The following is a 16,854-nucleotide window of genomic DNA, read 5'->3' on the forward strand; positions in this document are numbered from 1 at the left end:
AAACTTTTGAGCAACACCACATGAATTGTCAACACCTAATTGTTTGTGTCTTTGTCTGTTCCACGTACGGTTCTTTAGCTCCCAAACCCAGTGCACTTGGTTTCGCAAAAAAAAAAAGCTCCAAACAGTAGGATTTATAACTTTTATACTAATGTTGATCAATGATTATTAAAAATATTGGGAATCTTGGTTGCGTGGAAGACAAAGAAGTACGGCGTTGCTTGGTGATACGCACATGCTCTTGCTCTCTCGGGAAATTATTTCGGAGGCTATAAGCCTAAAAATGCACAATTGTTTTTGGTTTGGTGGATGATTTCGAGCCAGTAGTGAGCCGGGAGAGCGACATGCCGACGGCTGAGCTGGCGATTTTGGCCCCCAGGACGTTCGATTTCTACATAGATCATGGATGGATCGATCACGGCAGAGACGTTGCGTGGGGAGCTCTCCATTCTCTCCCGGTCCTCTCGCTCAGTGACAGTCACAATCAGTCAGTCTTGCTTCACTTTCTTTTCTTTCAAAAAGTCACTCTTTTTTTTTACTGAGATTGAGATGAAAAAAAATCAGTCTTGCTTCACCGGCCTGTCGTTGTCCAATTTCTTCTACGTGGCTCTACGTCCTCGTCGTGCCTGAGAGTAAGAGAGGCCAAGCCGGCCAGGCAAACTGAGCCGGAGCAGGAGGGGCTGCGGACCCGCACACGCAGCCCATCCGCAGCCCTGGACCTATCAGGTCAGCGTCCGGACTGCTTCTTCGGCCCAGGAGAAAGCGCTTCAGCCCACAAGCAGACGCCAAACACCGGCGGGCCGGCGGGCGGCGGCATCGCCTACAAATCCGGCGGTTCTCGCAAGTTTTTGCCCAGGACACCTCGAGAGGCAACGCGGCAAAGATCTGACAGAATACAACGTTTTGATTCCACCACGCTGATTCCGTTTAGCTTATGGACAATAACAGCTCATGGTAAGTTTATATACTACATACATGCATGGTTAATAATTAAGAAACATCTCCAAATAAACTTTTTCACCATGTTACGCCTACCTACATGTATCGAGAGCATAATAACAAAACAAATTAATGAACACGAATAAACAACTTGCCACTGATCGACATGCCTGTGCCTGCGCTGATCTGCACACACTGGACCTAGCAGCGCCTTTCAATCAGTTGGGATATATGGTCTGGGTTTTCTTTGTTCCATGACAAGTAGTTAGGGTCTCCAAGGGCCCTGAAAAATGCGCAAAACATAGTTTGGTTGAAACAAATGTGTGCAACATCACCTGATGGAGATCGACACGACTTTAATTACCTTGGCTTAATCACGTAGAGGATGACGAAGCCCATGGCGAGGAAGAGTGCGACGTACGCGACGTCGATGAAGTTGTTCCTGCCGCCGATCCACGACGTGGTGGACAGCACCAGCGCCTTCGTGCCCCGAAGCTGTACGTGTTGTAGTTGTTCTGGATCACCACCGTGATCTCGTCGCTCGCCATTATGTCCGACTCGATCCTGCCGTACAGCTTCCTGAACGTCGGGAGGGCCGCGGTTCTCATCCAGACAATGAGGTCCTCCTGCTCACTCATCTGAAAACAGAAATCAAAAGCAAGCGAAATCAGATCCAGGAGCAAATGAAACTCAGCTCGATCTCTGATGCATACTAATCAGAAGCTATATAGTTGATGCACTGCTAGCTTACTGGTATTTTCTCGTTCAGTTTAGCACCGCCGATCAGTCCCCCTTTCTGGAAATTGCTGGGGAAGACATCGCTGCCAAACTTTTTGTTCTTGTCGCTGTCCCAGGCAATGTTCTTCTTGTTCACCTCGACGGCCTTCTTGTTGAGAGAGAAGGAGTAGGTGTCGTTGAACAAGCTCCAAGCGATGAGACCGCAGGGCACGATGGGCGCGCCGCCGTCTTCACTGGTGGCTTCAGGCTCACAGTTTGTTATCGTGCTCGCAGCATCCTTGTACAGCAACTGCTTGTCGTTACGACTCTTCACGTACCTAGGGTTAACGTTACATTATGATAAGGATATTCCGCATTCAGGCCGACAATGCATGCATGACCTGTTTGTGCGCCTGACGCGGAAAATCATTTGACAGAATTTATATGATGTAAAAAAAGCAGTAAGTTCTAGGGTTCACCATACCGGCGATGATTCTGATAGAAAATTTCAAGCTGATAGTATATGTGTATCGGGCCTTTCATTGGCTTTGGCACCTGAAAAATGATACGCCATCATCATTACTTACCATATGCTTAGTTTTTGCAAGCTACACAATCACAGTGAGATCGTAGCAAAGAAAAGAGGAGGAAGCCGCGAGGGTGACTAGCGGGGCGAAAAACACAAGATGAGAGGAGAGCGCGGGGAGTGGTGTGGAGAGACAGAGAGGGGGCTGAGGCACAAATTGCCAGTTGGGAAACTCTAGGCACTCCCCTATATCGTCTGTTGCGACCTTGCGCCCATCCTAGCAGTTTAATGCCAGGTAATTTGATTATGTTTTGATGGAATCTTCTCAGCTCTTGTAAGTGCATCTAGCCCTTTAGTGAGTTTTGATGAATTGAATGACAACACAATTAAAGGTCTAGCAAGTTTGCTAAGTGTTGAACATAAAATTGAGTTTGTTGCATACACTTGTGGATTATGGAATGAAAAGTGTATAAAGGTCAATAAGAAGACAAACTTGATGATATTTCACATAATGTTCAAATGAAGGCCAAAGTTGTGTATTGTTATTAACTGAAGCTTGATTGATCTCAACATTCATATCAAGAAGATATTCAAGCAAGGATCACAATATTGAAGAAATGGTTTTTCAATGGATACTTAATATGATGTTACTTGCACTACTGGAAAACCAAGATTTGCCTAGTGTTTAATGGTTTGCCTAGTGCCAATCGTCGGACACTAGGCAAAGAGCTTGTTTGCCGAGTGTTAGACCCCGAAGCACTCGGCAAAATAAAGGCACTAGACAAAATAACGATTTGCCGAGTGTCGACACTAGGCAAAGAAATCCACTCGGTAAATGACCATTTTGCCTAGTGTCAATACTAGGCATACCATCACACTCGGCAAAAGCTGCCGGAGGGCAACCGCCGTTACCATTTTGCCGAGTGTCTTCCGTTAACACTCGGCAAAATTAGAACTTTGCCTAGTGTCTCCGGACGACACTAGGCAAATTGGTCAGTTTGCCTAGTGTCTTACAGAGACACTAGGCAAAATATTTTTTCTTTTTTTTTATTTTAGCTTCCAATTTTTTTCTGTAGTTTTCCTACTATACCTTGACCAACATGTTGAAAGTTGGCACAATTTTATGAAATTTTGCTATATTTCTTTAGTTTATTTAATTTCTTTGAATTTTTTCGACAAATGCAAATTTGAACTGCAAGTGTGACGAATAATGGCAATTCATGAATGCAAAAATGATATTCATGTTAGTAAGTGTTAGTTGAGGCCGTATCCAGAAACAGACCAAAAATTTCACACATCTTCACGTCGAGACATGACCACGAACTTGCAAGCAAATAGTTTTTAAATTCTATTAAATGAAAACGGAGTCTAAAATTCATGAAACTTGTCGACAAGTCAAGATATCGCATGCGGGTGCCATGATAAAAATTTAAAAAGATTTCGAGCACATCGTCACGTATGATGCTTAGAAACCCTAACACGATGTTAGGGTTTCTAAGCATCATACGTGACGATGTGCTCGAAATCTTTTTAAATTTTTATCATGGCACCCGCATGCGATATCTTGACTTGTCAACAAGTTTCATGAATTTCAGACTCCGTTTTCATTTAATAGAATTTAAAAACTATTTGCTTGCAAGTTCGTGGTCATGTCTCGACGTGAAGATGTGTGAAATTTTTGGTCTGTTTCTGTATACGGCCTCAACTAACACTTACTAACATGAATATCATTTTTGCATTCATGAATTGCCATTATTCGTCACACTTGCAGTTCAAATTTACATTTGTCGAAAAAATTCAAAGAAATTAAATAAACTAAAGAAATATAGCAAAATTTCATAAAATTGTGCCAACTTTCAACATGTAGTCTCATTTTATGTAGGGAGGCTCGATAAAAAGTTTGAAGACCAAAATTGAAAAAAAATAAATAAGTTTGCCTAGTGTGCCAGCTTGACACTATGCAAACTGGCCTCTTTGCCTAGTGTCTCATGGAAGACACTAGGCAAACTTATTTTTTATAGTGTTTGCCTAGTGTTGAGTTATCGACACTCGGCAAAGTTAATTTTCAGTTTATATTGTTTGAGTGTTTTTTTATTTTAAAAAAATTCATAGTTCAAAAACATTCATATTTGCCCAGTGTCAAATCTAGGACATTAGGCAAATCAGTAGAAGACCGGTACTACTTGACCTGGTCGGTACTACCGGTAGAAGATCGGTACTACCGCTAGGCCAAAAACCAGCACAACTGTGAAGACCTGTAGTACCGATGAACTTACGGTACTACCGTTCAGGCCGGTACTACCGGTAGAGTACCGGTACTACCGGTAAGTCAAAAACTGGCTCAGTTGTGAAGACCTGTAGTACCGATGTACAGCCGGTACTACCGGTCAGGCCAGTACTACCGGTAGACGACCGGTACTACCGGTAGACGACCGGTACTACCGGTAGGTCAGTTTTGAGCAAAAACACTAGGTACGAACTACCGGATGTCAGCCGGTACTACCGGTCATACCGGTACTACCGGTCAAACAGCGGTAGTACTGCTAGGTCATTTTTCCACTGTTTTGTGAAGACCGGAAGTACTGGTACTTACAACCGGTACTACCGGAGACACTTTGAAGAAACCCAGCAGTGAGGTGTGCCAGCTATTTACTCTATTTTTACAAATAAATTTTGCAGTTGAAATTTTTTTTTGCCTAGTGTTAGATCCTGGACACTAGGCAAAGCAGGATATTCAACACTTAACTTATCCTTTCACCCGAACGCGAACCCTAGGCCCAGAGCGCGCGAGCTCTTTCAGCGAAAAAAATTTCACTCGCCCGCCCGCCGCCAGCGTTCGCCCGCCGCCTACCAGGGCGCTGCCGCGTGGCCACCGACGCCTCTAGCCCGGCCTGCTCGGCGGGAAGGCTTTGGCAGCCGGGCGGCCCGTGGCCAGGCCCCTGCGCAAGGCCCCTGCGCCATCCTAGGGCCCCCGCACAGCCGGTCCGGCAGCAAGGTGCCGCGGCCCCTAGCCCGGCCCCGCTCGCTAAGGAAAGGCACGGCCGCCGGGTGACCCCTGGCCGGCCCCCAGCGCCGTCCCCTGGCTGGTCCTGTGCCGCCCCATGGCTGGCCCTAGGGAGAAGGTGAGCAGCAGTAGAGAGGGAGGAGGAGGGAACAGAGAGAGAGAGGAGGAAGGTGGAGAGAAGAGGAAGCCCCATCGATCTACTCCCGTCCGCCGGTGCCCTACTTGACATTCCGTCCACCGACGTCTTGCTCTGGTGCCCCGCCCCATAAGCCAGCGCCTTGTTCCGGTGCGCCTCCTGCCGGCCTGCAGCCCCGTCCAACACCGCGTCGTCTCTTTGATCGACAACTAGCACGCATGAGGTTCATCGACCACTTTTGTATTCGATACATGGTGTACGAGAAGTAGTGGTACAAATATGCATAGGATGGATAAATGATGATGTTGACGGTGATTGTGTTAGTACTAGTTGTTGTTGTGTTAGTAGATGTAATTGCTTCCCTTGATATATATGTGTTTAGCGGCCATCGTGCCGTTGGTTCATTGCAGGTTTTGAGAATCTCACCGTATAAGGGAGGTGCTGCTGAAATTTTTAGACATCTTAATTCGTTTTGTTTTTATTTGCAGGAAAAAGAAGGTGAGAAAGGAGCAGAGGCGACCCCGATCGTCTTCCTCACCGGTGTCGGTCTGCCTGCACCGTGTCGCCTCACCACTGCACCGACCCTCCATGGCCCCGCTAGCCTGACTCCACCGCCACCTTAGGTATAACCCCTCTTTCCGTATCATGGTTGTAGGTGGCGAAGCCCAGTTAGGCGTCTCCCGTTCGAAATACATACGGTTGGAGGTATGTAAATCTTTGCATATCGATAACCATATGTGTTTCGAATTGTCCACATTTTTTTGGACAGCCCGCGGCTGCGTAGATGGATTAGTTTTCATGGTCTGCTCCTATCCGAGATAGAGTTTCGGTATCACCTCCCTGTTGTTCTCCGGATACACTCTCCTTGTCAGGACATGTATTTGGAGAACAACGGGTAGGTGCTGCCGAAATTCATTCTTAGATAGGAGTAGATCATGAAAACTAATCTCATCTACGCATCCGCGGGTGGGATTAGGACCTATCCTCACCTATTAGATGGTAGGAACACCGTGTAGATGCAATTGATGCTTATATTACTCGCTGATACATATGTTAGAGGATGGATGACCGTGAGTGGATGTACACGGGCCACAGAAGCAAGGTTGGTTTCACCAAAGAATGGATGTGCAAAACAGATGAGTTCTTGGAGTCAGCTTTTGGCGAGGCTGGTGGCAGACCTATTAAAGCTTTGTGTCCCTGCAGCAAATGTGCAAACAGAAAAAGGCAAAACAAGGTGAATGTGGGTAAACATCTATCTATGCACTGCAGATGAGGACCTATCGATGCCATCGTAGAGGAGGATGAGGAGCAGCACCGGTCGCAGGAGAAGGTCGCAGGGGGAGCAGTTGCTGCTGCCGTAGGAGGAGGACGAGTGGGTGGAGGACGAGGAGGAGCGGGTGGAGGACGAGGAGGACGAGAGGGTGGAGGACAAGGAGGATGAGTGGGAGGAGGACAAGGACGGGGAGGAGGAGGAGGTCGAGGAGGAGGCAGCAGCAAGTTCGGCTTCCTCTGGTACACCAAGTGTGTACTTGCGAGGTCCCGTGAGCCTCCCTACACGGCCGATACCTTCTTATAGACGCCCAAAGATTGCACCCGACAGAGAAACGTAAGTAAATTAACATGTTTTCACTACTTCAAATGATATGTTCAAAAATCACACTAGAAGCTAACTATTATTCTTAATAACTTGTGCAGGGGCTGGACGGTTGTAGAGTCTGTAGGATGTCACACGCGCAAGGTCAGTGGCATCCTTGGCCTTCTGGTCAAGGAACACTTCCCTGGCTTGGTCCAGTTCGCCGGGAGAGAGGAGCCGCCCTACACGTTTGCCCACTATGCCAACGCCACCGATGCTACAGATCTGCTTGGCAGGACATTCCCCAACAAGGCGGAGCGTGTGAATGCTGAGCTGTGGGTAAGTCTTCCTCACACTACATTGTTCAATACATCGCATTCATTGGATATTTTTTGAAATAATGAATGAATACTTCATGTGTATATGCAGGATTTCTTCAGACTTCAGGAAGGCTTTGAGGACACGGTGGATGTGGTGCTAACCAAAGCATGTAAAAGACTCGTGAAGCAGCTGCATTACGAGGCACGCGTCCAGGCCATCATAACATACCACGGGTCCTACCTTGCAACAAAGGTCATGAAGAAAGAAGCAAGAGATATGGCACTAACCAAGGAAGAGTTCATGAAGGTAAATGTATTCGAACATTAATAATGTAGTGCTGATAGCTTTAATTTAACTTCTTATATGTCATATACTTCATGGCTTGTAGGTGGTTCCGTGCTGGTGCTCCGGGGATCCCCGATGCTAGGAGATGATGGTGGACAAGTGGTTGGACCCCAAATGGATTGCCCAGCACAAAGCTTGTTAGGAGCACCATTTGCAGATGATAGGTGTACCACACCATCAAGGCAACCGCAGCCTCAACGGATACGCGCAAACTTGGGTACGAGAATCCATTTTTTATTATAACGTTGTATGTTGCATGATTTCTAATCATCTTACTGTTTTTCTCGCAGTCATCATCGCATGGTGGGCAGCCGGTTACCCAGTTCATGGCATATGCCATGGCCCACAAGGGCAAGGTGAAATACGACGTCTCCTACAACCCGGAGGACCCTCCTTCGGCATACAGCAACACAACCATCCATAGCCGTCTCAGTCAGTATACTGAGATGGCAAGGGCGGTCCATGGGCCAGAGTACGATCTGAGCGCCCATGACTTTGACGGAGAGATCGTCATGAGGGTGGGAGGTGGCAAGAAGCATGGGCGGTATTGGATGGGTGATGGTGTCATCGACACGTCCTCTACTCCCACCCTCTCCCAGATCCGAGCACGGAGCACGAGCACAAGCCCGGCCATACGTCCACGGCCAACCACTGCTTCACACCTTGTCAACGAACTCCAGGTAATTTCTATTTTATTCGTTGCTTATTGATTTTTACATACCTTTGCCTTACTTTAACATTGGGGGTCAAATGTTGTAGGCCCAACTGCTAGAAGAAAGGAGGCTTCGCAAGGAGATGGAAGTGAGGGCGGTGGAAGAGCGGGAGGCCCAACAACAGAGGATAGAGGAGCTGGTGGGGTTCGTGTCCACTCTTGGCGCCGCTATGGGGCGGACCATGCCAGCTAGCCTAGTCTTGCCACTTCCTCAAGTAGCTACTCCTGTGAGTACCAATATATTACTTATTATGTTCCAACCTGACATAGGGCACACTAGAAAAAATATGCAATCTCAAACATACAATATGGTGTTGGTGGTGATGGCGGTTGTTGTTGTGGTGTGGTGGTGGCAGTTGTGGTGTTCGGGTGGTGGTGGTGTTGGTGGCGGTGTATTGATATGTATGTTCTTGACGGTCATCGTGTCGTTTGTTTTCTTGCAGGGTTTGGAAACCTCTCCGTGCAGGAGAGGTTCTGTCGAAATTTTTTATTGACGGTATCCTTTTCATTTTTTTCAGCATCGATCGGGCGTGGCATCGAATCAAATTGGAGGGTCGCCGGCTTCATAGATTGGAGCGTCGTCGGCACCACAGCTTGAGCCAAATCAAGTGGAAGGGTCACCGGCTTCACAGATTGGAGCGTTGCCGGCACCACAGCTTGAGCCGAATCAAGTGGAAGGGTCGCCTGGAGCATCAAACCACGGGCCTCTTCACCCTTGACAATCGTCGTGATCAGCTTGTTGTGAACTTTGTTAAGAAATTTGGTTGTGCACTTATGAACTTGTGAACTTGTGGCACATTTGGACTTTTGGTATGAACATGTGATATATGTGAACATGTGGTTCTTATTTATGATTAATGTGATATATTTGTGGTGTTTGAATATGATTTATATTTGTGTCGCAAATGGAATAATAAAAAAAAATTAGCTTCTGGTTACTTTGCCTAGTGTCAGGGGTCTGACACTAGGCAAAGGAGCCACACGTGGCACACCTGGGAACAGGCTTTGCCTAGTGTCAGGAAACTGACACTAGGCAAAGTACGCAGTTTGCCTAGTGTCGGAGGACTGACACTAGGCAAAGCTTGGCATATTTGCCTAGTGTAGGCGGCCTGACACTAGGCAAAGCTTGACATATTTGCCTAGTGTCGAACGCCTGGCACTAGGCAAACCTTGCATACTTTGCCGAGTGTCAGACCTCCGACACTAGGCAAAACGTCCGTTACGATTTTCACCGTCAGTGGAATACTTTTGCCGAAGGGTGTCCTTGACACTTAGGCAAACACTTTGTCTAGCAAAGTGCTCTTTGCCTAGTCCGCCTCTACCGACCCTTGTTTGCCTAGTGTGACACTAGGCAAACTGTTTGCCTAGTGTTTCTGGGCCTTTGCCTAGTGCCTGCGGCACTAGGCAAATCGCGCGATTCCAGTAGTGTTGAGTATGGCTCGATATAGTGAAGATAGTAAGGAAAGGGCTTTGAGGGACTAAGCGAAGGTGAATGGCAAGCAATGACTTCGAGATCGAGGTACCATGGCTAAGGTGAAGAAGTGAATACTTACATTGAGTCTAGGTACTAATCGAGCTATGAGGAGTCATATTGTGTTGAAGATCAAATCATTAGTGAAAGTGACTTGAAGCCATGGATTGAACTCACATGTGTTGAAATAGTTTAAATCACGTGCTCAAGGTGTGTATGATCAAAGGGAGGAGACAAAGTTGATTGCAACCCCTTATGAAGTGATATTGAGAAGAAGTGGCGTATGAAGACATTGAAGACTCAAGTGGTACAGTTAAAATGGTTATATCCTTTTGATCTTGAGTTTAGGTTATGCCACACTATAAAGAGGGTTGCAAACCTAGGTGGTCTAAGGAAGATAGAGTGCTCAAGTATTTAATTAAAATCAATTGAGAGACACTATATCACACAAGGGCACTTAGAAATAGGGTTAGTTTTTCTATGCCTGCTGGTATTACCGACACGGGTTGGTAGTACCGGTAGGTGGTGCCATCCTCTGATTAGCGCGCCCACTGTCGGTAGTACTGATTTGGACCGGTAGTACCGACAGGACCTGTTCCTCAGCCTTGTCTAGTACTGGTAGTACTGATGTTAGTCAGTAGTACCGACAGCTCTTTGAATGGCTATTTTTTTTCTTTGAGGCATAAATATCTCTCCCCTCTCTTCTAGCTGTTACCTACTCATTCACTCACGCCCCAACTTCAGAAAAAGCGCCTCCTTTCTCTCCAAAGCTCCTCTCTTCTCTCCCCTTTCCTTCTAGCTCCAAATCTTGCAAGGATTTGAGTTGAGAGAAGGGATTTGGTGAGAGAAACATCGATTCAAAGCTTGAGCACTTGATTTTTTTGTCAGGCCGGTTGGATTTGCATGTGTTACTCTTGGGGCTTTGCCCCTAGCCGGCTAGGCGTCGCCCAAGAGCTCCCGATCTGTGGGAGAACCTTAGAAAGTTTGTATCACCCTTGATTTTCTAGTGAAGAACTCAAGTTTACCTTTGTGGTGGCTTGAGAGAGGTAAAGAGGTGAAAGAGACTCTGACCTTAGTGGTCACCTCAACAACGTGGAGGTAGGCAAGCCTTAGTGGCGAGCTGAACCATGAGATAAACACCTTGTCTCTCTTGTGTTCTTGCTTTGTATTGCTCTATACTTGTTTGTTGGAAATTTCTAGGGTTTGGTCCCAATCTACAAAGTGGAGGTCCCGATCGACAAATTCGAGGTGGTACAAGGGCAAGGGAGTACCACATCACCTTCATCTACATCTTAGGAAGTGAGGTAAAACTCAGATCTAAATTTGGAGCTCTTTATCTCAAATTTTGTAGCTTCCCTATAGGGGTCGGTACTACCGACTGACGTCGGTACTACCGGTTAAAGTCGGTACTACCGACAGTTGTTGACTTGCTGTGTTGAGTTTGTGTTGAAGATTTTTTCTAGGCCTATTCACCCTCCCTCTAGGCGACATCAAGGTCCTTTCAGCGCCCCTAGTGCCCTCCTTCAGAGCACCTTCCCTGCTCACTGTTGCCACCTCTCCACCACCGCCATCGTTGTGGATGGCAGGGTTGTTGTATCCCCCTTGTGAATATAGATCCAGGGCCGGGCGTCCTCCATCTACCACTACAGATGATGCTTCCCAAGGTAGAGCCTCATCTCGGTCGCCGCTTGTCTCATGACATCATCCACCGACACTGCTATCCGCCATCGTTGAGGTTGCCAAGGCAATGGTCCCCTTTTTCCACCATGGCCATGACCCCTTTCTCTCTAGTTGTTCCATCTCGTCTTGCTTGTGAGATTGGGTTGGAGATCAACATGGAGGTCGCCTTTCGTCTCAACACCGCACAAGAAAGTAAGTCGTTGTTGGTCGCCAAAGTCCAACTTTGCAAGGAGCTAGAGGCCTTCTTGGACGCGACCATGCATTCACAAGTTGTTGTGGCTCCATGCCTTGCTAAGGAGGTTCCCATTGATTAATGCACTCATCAACATGCCATAACCGCTATCTTCAGTGTTATCCTCGACACCCTCAATTCCTCTGCGTCACCCAAAAAGATCATCTCTGGTCAGTTAGGATTAGGGTTGCTATGGCTTGGCGATAGCTCCACCTCCTCCTGGTCGCTAGGTTGCCTTCCCACACCTGATGCTCAATTGCAAATCTCATTGGAGGTGTCCACCCCTGGTTAGGTTGCACTTAGTGAAGATTGCCATTTGGATTCCATTGGGTTAGATGGAATTATTGGCAGCTCTATGCCAAATCATGGATGTTTCTCCTAGTCATCGGCCGCAGAAGGTGGCCGCTCTTTGCATTGTTCCCTTGGCTTCCATTGTCACAACAAGTTACCACCTAGGGCATCCTAGGGGCTTCTTCTGCTAGTTTTTACACCTTTGTCGTGGTCACCAGTCGTGGTGGTTAGAACTCGTATTCAGGTCAACATAATTATTATCGATAAGAGTAACAGGTGATTTGTCATTCGGTCATGGTGAGCATTGACTCCACTGTGTAGGATGTCAAGAAGTGCTTGAAGAAGCTAGTTAGACATTGCCTAAGTGCTCATCTGGCTGCCAAGTGCCAAGGATGCATCATCTACTACAAGTCTAAATGATTTGAAGGGAATACCCCCTAGACATGTTGTTGACGGGATGTTTGGAGGTCTAGCTAGTTTGAAGTTTTAATTGCTTTGTGAGGGTTTGATCGTGGGTCGAGCTCAATACCACGAGTAGTAGCCCTTCGTGTATGTCATAGGTCGTTGGTCGTTTTTGTAACGTTTTATGTAATAGCCTTCTAACTTTTTACCTACACCAAGACGGTTAGCCAGGTCCTAGGATCTAGTCATCGTATACCTACCTTCCTCTTAATGAAACACGTGCTCGGACATATTTACGGAAAAAGAAATGGATTCAGGCTATCATATACATGTATCAAGTGGCATATATAAACCCACATTCCAATGACATACTCACAGTGATCTTTCTTGTGCATGCTTTGTCAGTCTTGGTATCCTGAATGAACCCGACCTTGTCGTTCGCGGATACGCACTCGGCATCATATATATCGATCTATCAACTCAACAGTCTGTGTGCAAATCAGGTTATTAACAGAGGATGGGGCCAAGTGCATCTCATAGTGTTGCAATTTTCGTTTCATATATACTGAAAACGTGAAAGCCGCATACATTCTGTGATGCAGCCAGCGAGGCGAGGCCAATTGGGACGAAGATGACGCCGATGAGCGAGAAAGCGCCAATGACCTAGCCAATGAATATATATATTCAGGTTAGGAGAGAGAGAGAGCACTGCACATGGTTAGAGTAAAGAATTTTATTATTTGGAATCACAGAAGATGGCATGCGTACAATTCCAGGAGTTAATAGTGGCTTGCATGCTGGAAGCTCCTGCTGGGTAAACTTAGAATCTGCTCACATCGAAGACGAAGAGACTATTCAATTGCGGAAACATGCATGGATCAATCCCCCAAGACATATATTATTGGTCATATGCCATTCGAAATGTTATTAAAATTTGACAGTAATTGCTAGTGACCAGTAAGTCTTTAAATGGGAACCTAGCTACACCATGGCGCACATGAAAACAAAAGGACAATTTGAAATTTGATCCCCCACAACAATTCGAAGCGTATGACAGCGACAGATCAAACTGAGAGAACAGATGCAATTATGCAAAGGAGGAAGGACAGCAACCGCATACACTTGGGTTTCTTGGACACCCGCGAGGCCAAGGAGTCGTTCTCCGATGCTGGCAAACTCATCTGCGCAAGCAACAACCACATCGGCGGCGGTCAAAGCATGCACGATCGCAGCCCCGTATATCAGCAGGCCCAAAGTGTGCACCTGTTCTGGGCCTCCAAATTTCTGGGACCACCAAATTTAGTATACATATAATCCATCAGCCCATCAGCCCATAAAACTTGGCAGGCCATCGGACTCCTTCCCCATAGTCCATAGCCCATACGTAGTTACGTACGCATATAGGCCTGGAAGTCGGCACTCGGCAGCGACGTTTGCTGCAATCCTTTCATCGTTGCGCCGCTGCAGCTGGAGCTGCTAGACCTAGACGCGGCTGTTCGGCACGGCATCGCGGGCTCGCGGCGATCACGATTCACGGATCACGCAAAGATCGGCATCGCCAAGAAGCAGCTGTCATCCGCTAGCGCCGAGAACCAACACCAACACGTCGTCGTCGGCAGCTCGGTAGTCGGTACGCACACAAATTTCATCTTCAATTGTGTACAAGAGATTTCAGATTTGTATTATAATTAGGGAATTTCACAGGAGATTTCAGATTTGCATCATGTCTTCAAGAAATAGGAGGTTTGAATCTGGTCATGAAAAACGTAAGAAGACACAGAGATTAGAAGCAACAGCTCAAACTCAAAGGGGTGCTCTTGATAGATATGTTTTGAAAGATTCTCAGTTTACTTCTCAAAATCAAACCCCTGATGCTAATGTTGGCGAGGGTCATGCTGATGATGGTAGAAACACAGTAGAAGTTGGGGCAGAAATTAACAGTGAAGGTATTGGACACGTTGATGAAGCACATGCTAGAACTGAAAGTAACAATGACAACAATAGTTCTTTCCAGCCTGACATATATGATCCAAGATATTGGAATTCACTTGATTCTAAAATGATTGATACATTGCTGCAGAAGGGTCCTATAAGATATTTATCAATTCTTAAAGGTCCCAAAGATAGATTTTCTAGAAGATTTTCTGCAACATTTTATACTAGAGTTCTCGCAAATGGTGAAACTTGTGATAGAGAATGGCTTGTATATTGCAAACCTCTAGATAGAGTATTTTGTTTTTGTTGCAAATTATTGAGAAAGGGGCATGCAAAAAGACAGTTGGCAAATGATGGGTTCAGTGATTGGAATCATTTTGGCACTAGACTTAAAGAGCATGAAACTAGTGCAGAGCATGTCTCAAATATGGCTTCTTGGTATGAGTTGCGCGTCAGGTTGCAGAATGATCAAACAATTGACAGCGTTGCTCAAAGAGAAATCTAAAAGGAAAGGGGGCATTGGAGAAAAGTTTTGTACAGAATTATCTTGATTGTAAAATTTCTTGCATCACATAATCTAGCATTCCGTGGCAGTAATAGCAAGTTATACCAAGATAGCAATGGAAATTTCTTAGGAATGGTTCAATTGCTTGCTGAATTTGACCCTGTTATCCAAGAGCATGTTCGGCGCATCACCAATGATGAAATTCATAAGCACTATCTTGGTCATGGCATCTGGAACGAGTTAATAAATTTGCTCGCTGATGCAATTAGGAGTGAAATCATTAGAAAGGTAAAACAAGCAAAGTACTTCTCGGTTATACTTGATTGCACTCCTGATGCAAGCCATCAGAAATAAATATCTTTGATCATAAGGTATGTTGATATGTCCTCAGATTCTGTTTGTGTTGAAGAATCCTTTTTAGGATTTTTGGAGGTAAATGATACTAGTGGACGATATGTCCTCGAATTCGAGGACGGACACATCGCCTCCTCTGAATCCTGACCAAAGACGCTACATGCATTTCCACGATCGAGGCCCAAGAACACGTGCGACAACGCAAGAATTACCAGGGCGCAGGCAGAGCGATGGCGGTCCGGTTCCGGTCGCGAGCGATCGACGTCGATCTCTGCCGGCCGGCCGGATCGAGGAAACTGGACGAGGAGGGTTCGTCTCTCGTTCGAGGAGAACAGGTTCGTCACGCGGTCCCGTCCCGTTCCGTCCCTATCCCGGGGGCTTGGCGCTTGAATGGCGGAAACTCCCCGCGCGCCGCCACGTCGGGCGTGGATCTCAACCGTCCAGTGAGCTATCACGCAAGCCGAGCGTTGGCAGCAAAACTTGGCTCAAAGATATATTTAGGCTTAATTATTAATGCTGTTGGTCAGGACGATGTTTTTTGCATGCTGAGTTTATAACATATGCATGGCTTCACGGGGAAAATAGTTGGAGATGCAAGTATCCGTTTTTTTTTCCTACGCATCTCTCGGGAGAAGCTGTGCAGAAAAGTCGCACTCTGTCAGGTCTAGCTGTGACACGTTTTTGCTCAAAGGAAAAATAAAATTAGGAGTAGGTTATTTAACAAAGTCTCTCTCTATCTCTACTCTACCGAATATTAAAAAGAGAAGCGTTTGTTCCTAGTCATTTTTTTATTCCTAAAATATGTAGGTTTATTATTAAAGTCTATATCTCTATCTCTTCTCTACCGAATATTAAATGTGAAGCGTTTGTTTCTAGTTGTTTTTTATTCCTAAAATACCCCCTCCTTCATCTGTTGCTTTGGTGCTCATATGTTTGACCGTTTGCAGTCCCACAGCAGTCGGGTTCGACCGTCTGAAGTTTGGTTTCCTTTTTTTTTCTTTGGCTCCTGTTGACAACCAAAATATCACCAGGAGTTGAAGATGAAATAAGAAAATCACACGCAAAGATCAAAAGAGGTTGATACTTAGCATGGTCGATGCAATTGCAAACTTACCTGAAATAGGCAAGGAATCTACTTGAATTAACTAGAGAATCTCTAACAGACTTACCTAGGCCAAGAAATCTACTTGAATTAACTAGAGAATCTCTAACAGACTTACCTTGCCCTATTTCAAGTAGATTCTAGAAGTGGTTTTACAGACTTACCTTGGCCTATTTCAAGTAGATTCTAGAAGTAGTTTTACCAAACTGTTAGAGATTCTCTAGTTAATTCAAGTAGATTCCAGAAGGAGTCCGGTAATGGGGTTAGGGACGATAGACTCAACCAGCCTGTTCGTTTGATGGTTTCAGCTAAGGCTTATCAATCAGCTAATAGCGTTTTTTTCTCACAACAAACCAACACCAGTCGGACTTATCAACCCAGAAGAATCCTCCACACAATGGTACTTGTCAAGCATCACCTGCAACAGGGGTAAATAAACTCTGAGTACATAATGTACTCGGAAGACTTATCCGACTAGTGAAAATAATTTTCCGACTCCAAGGAATATGATAAGCTCTATGGTTTGCTGGTTTCTTTTGGCAGAAAGCAATACTAATAGTGAGTTCTTATTTATGTTATTATTATCAGCCGTATTAAGTTATTATTTAT

The 16,854-nt window shown here is 45.8% G+C and overlaps 1 pseudogene; it reads right to left on the reverse strand.

Moving 5' to 3' along the window:
- Nucleotides 1-888: 888 nt before the first annotated feature.
- Nucleotides 889-12,789, reverse strand: LOC136512364 (ALA-interacting subunit 5-like; annotated as a pseudogene).
- Nucleotides 12,790-16,854: the final 4,065 nt, after the last annotated feature.

The sequence above is a fragment of the Miscanthus floridulus genome, chromosome 16 (genome assembly GCF_019320115.1).
Source record: "Miscanthus floridulus cultivar M001 chromosome 16, ASM1932011v1, whole genome shotgun sequence".
NCBI lineage: Eukaryota > Viridiplantae > Streptophyta > Magnoliopsida > Poales > Poaceae > Miscanthus > Miscanthus floridulus.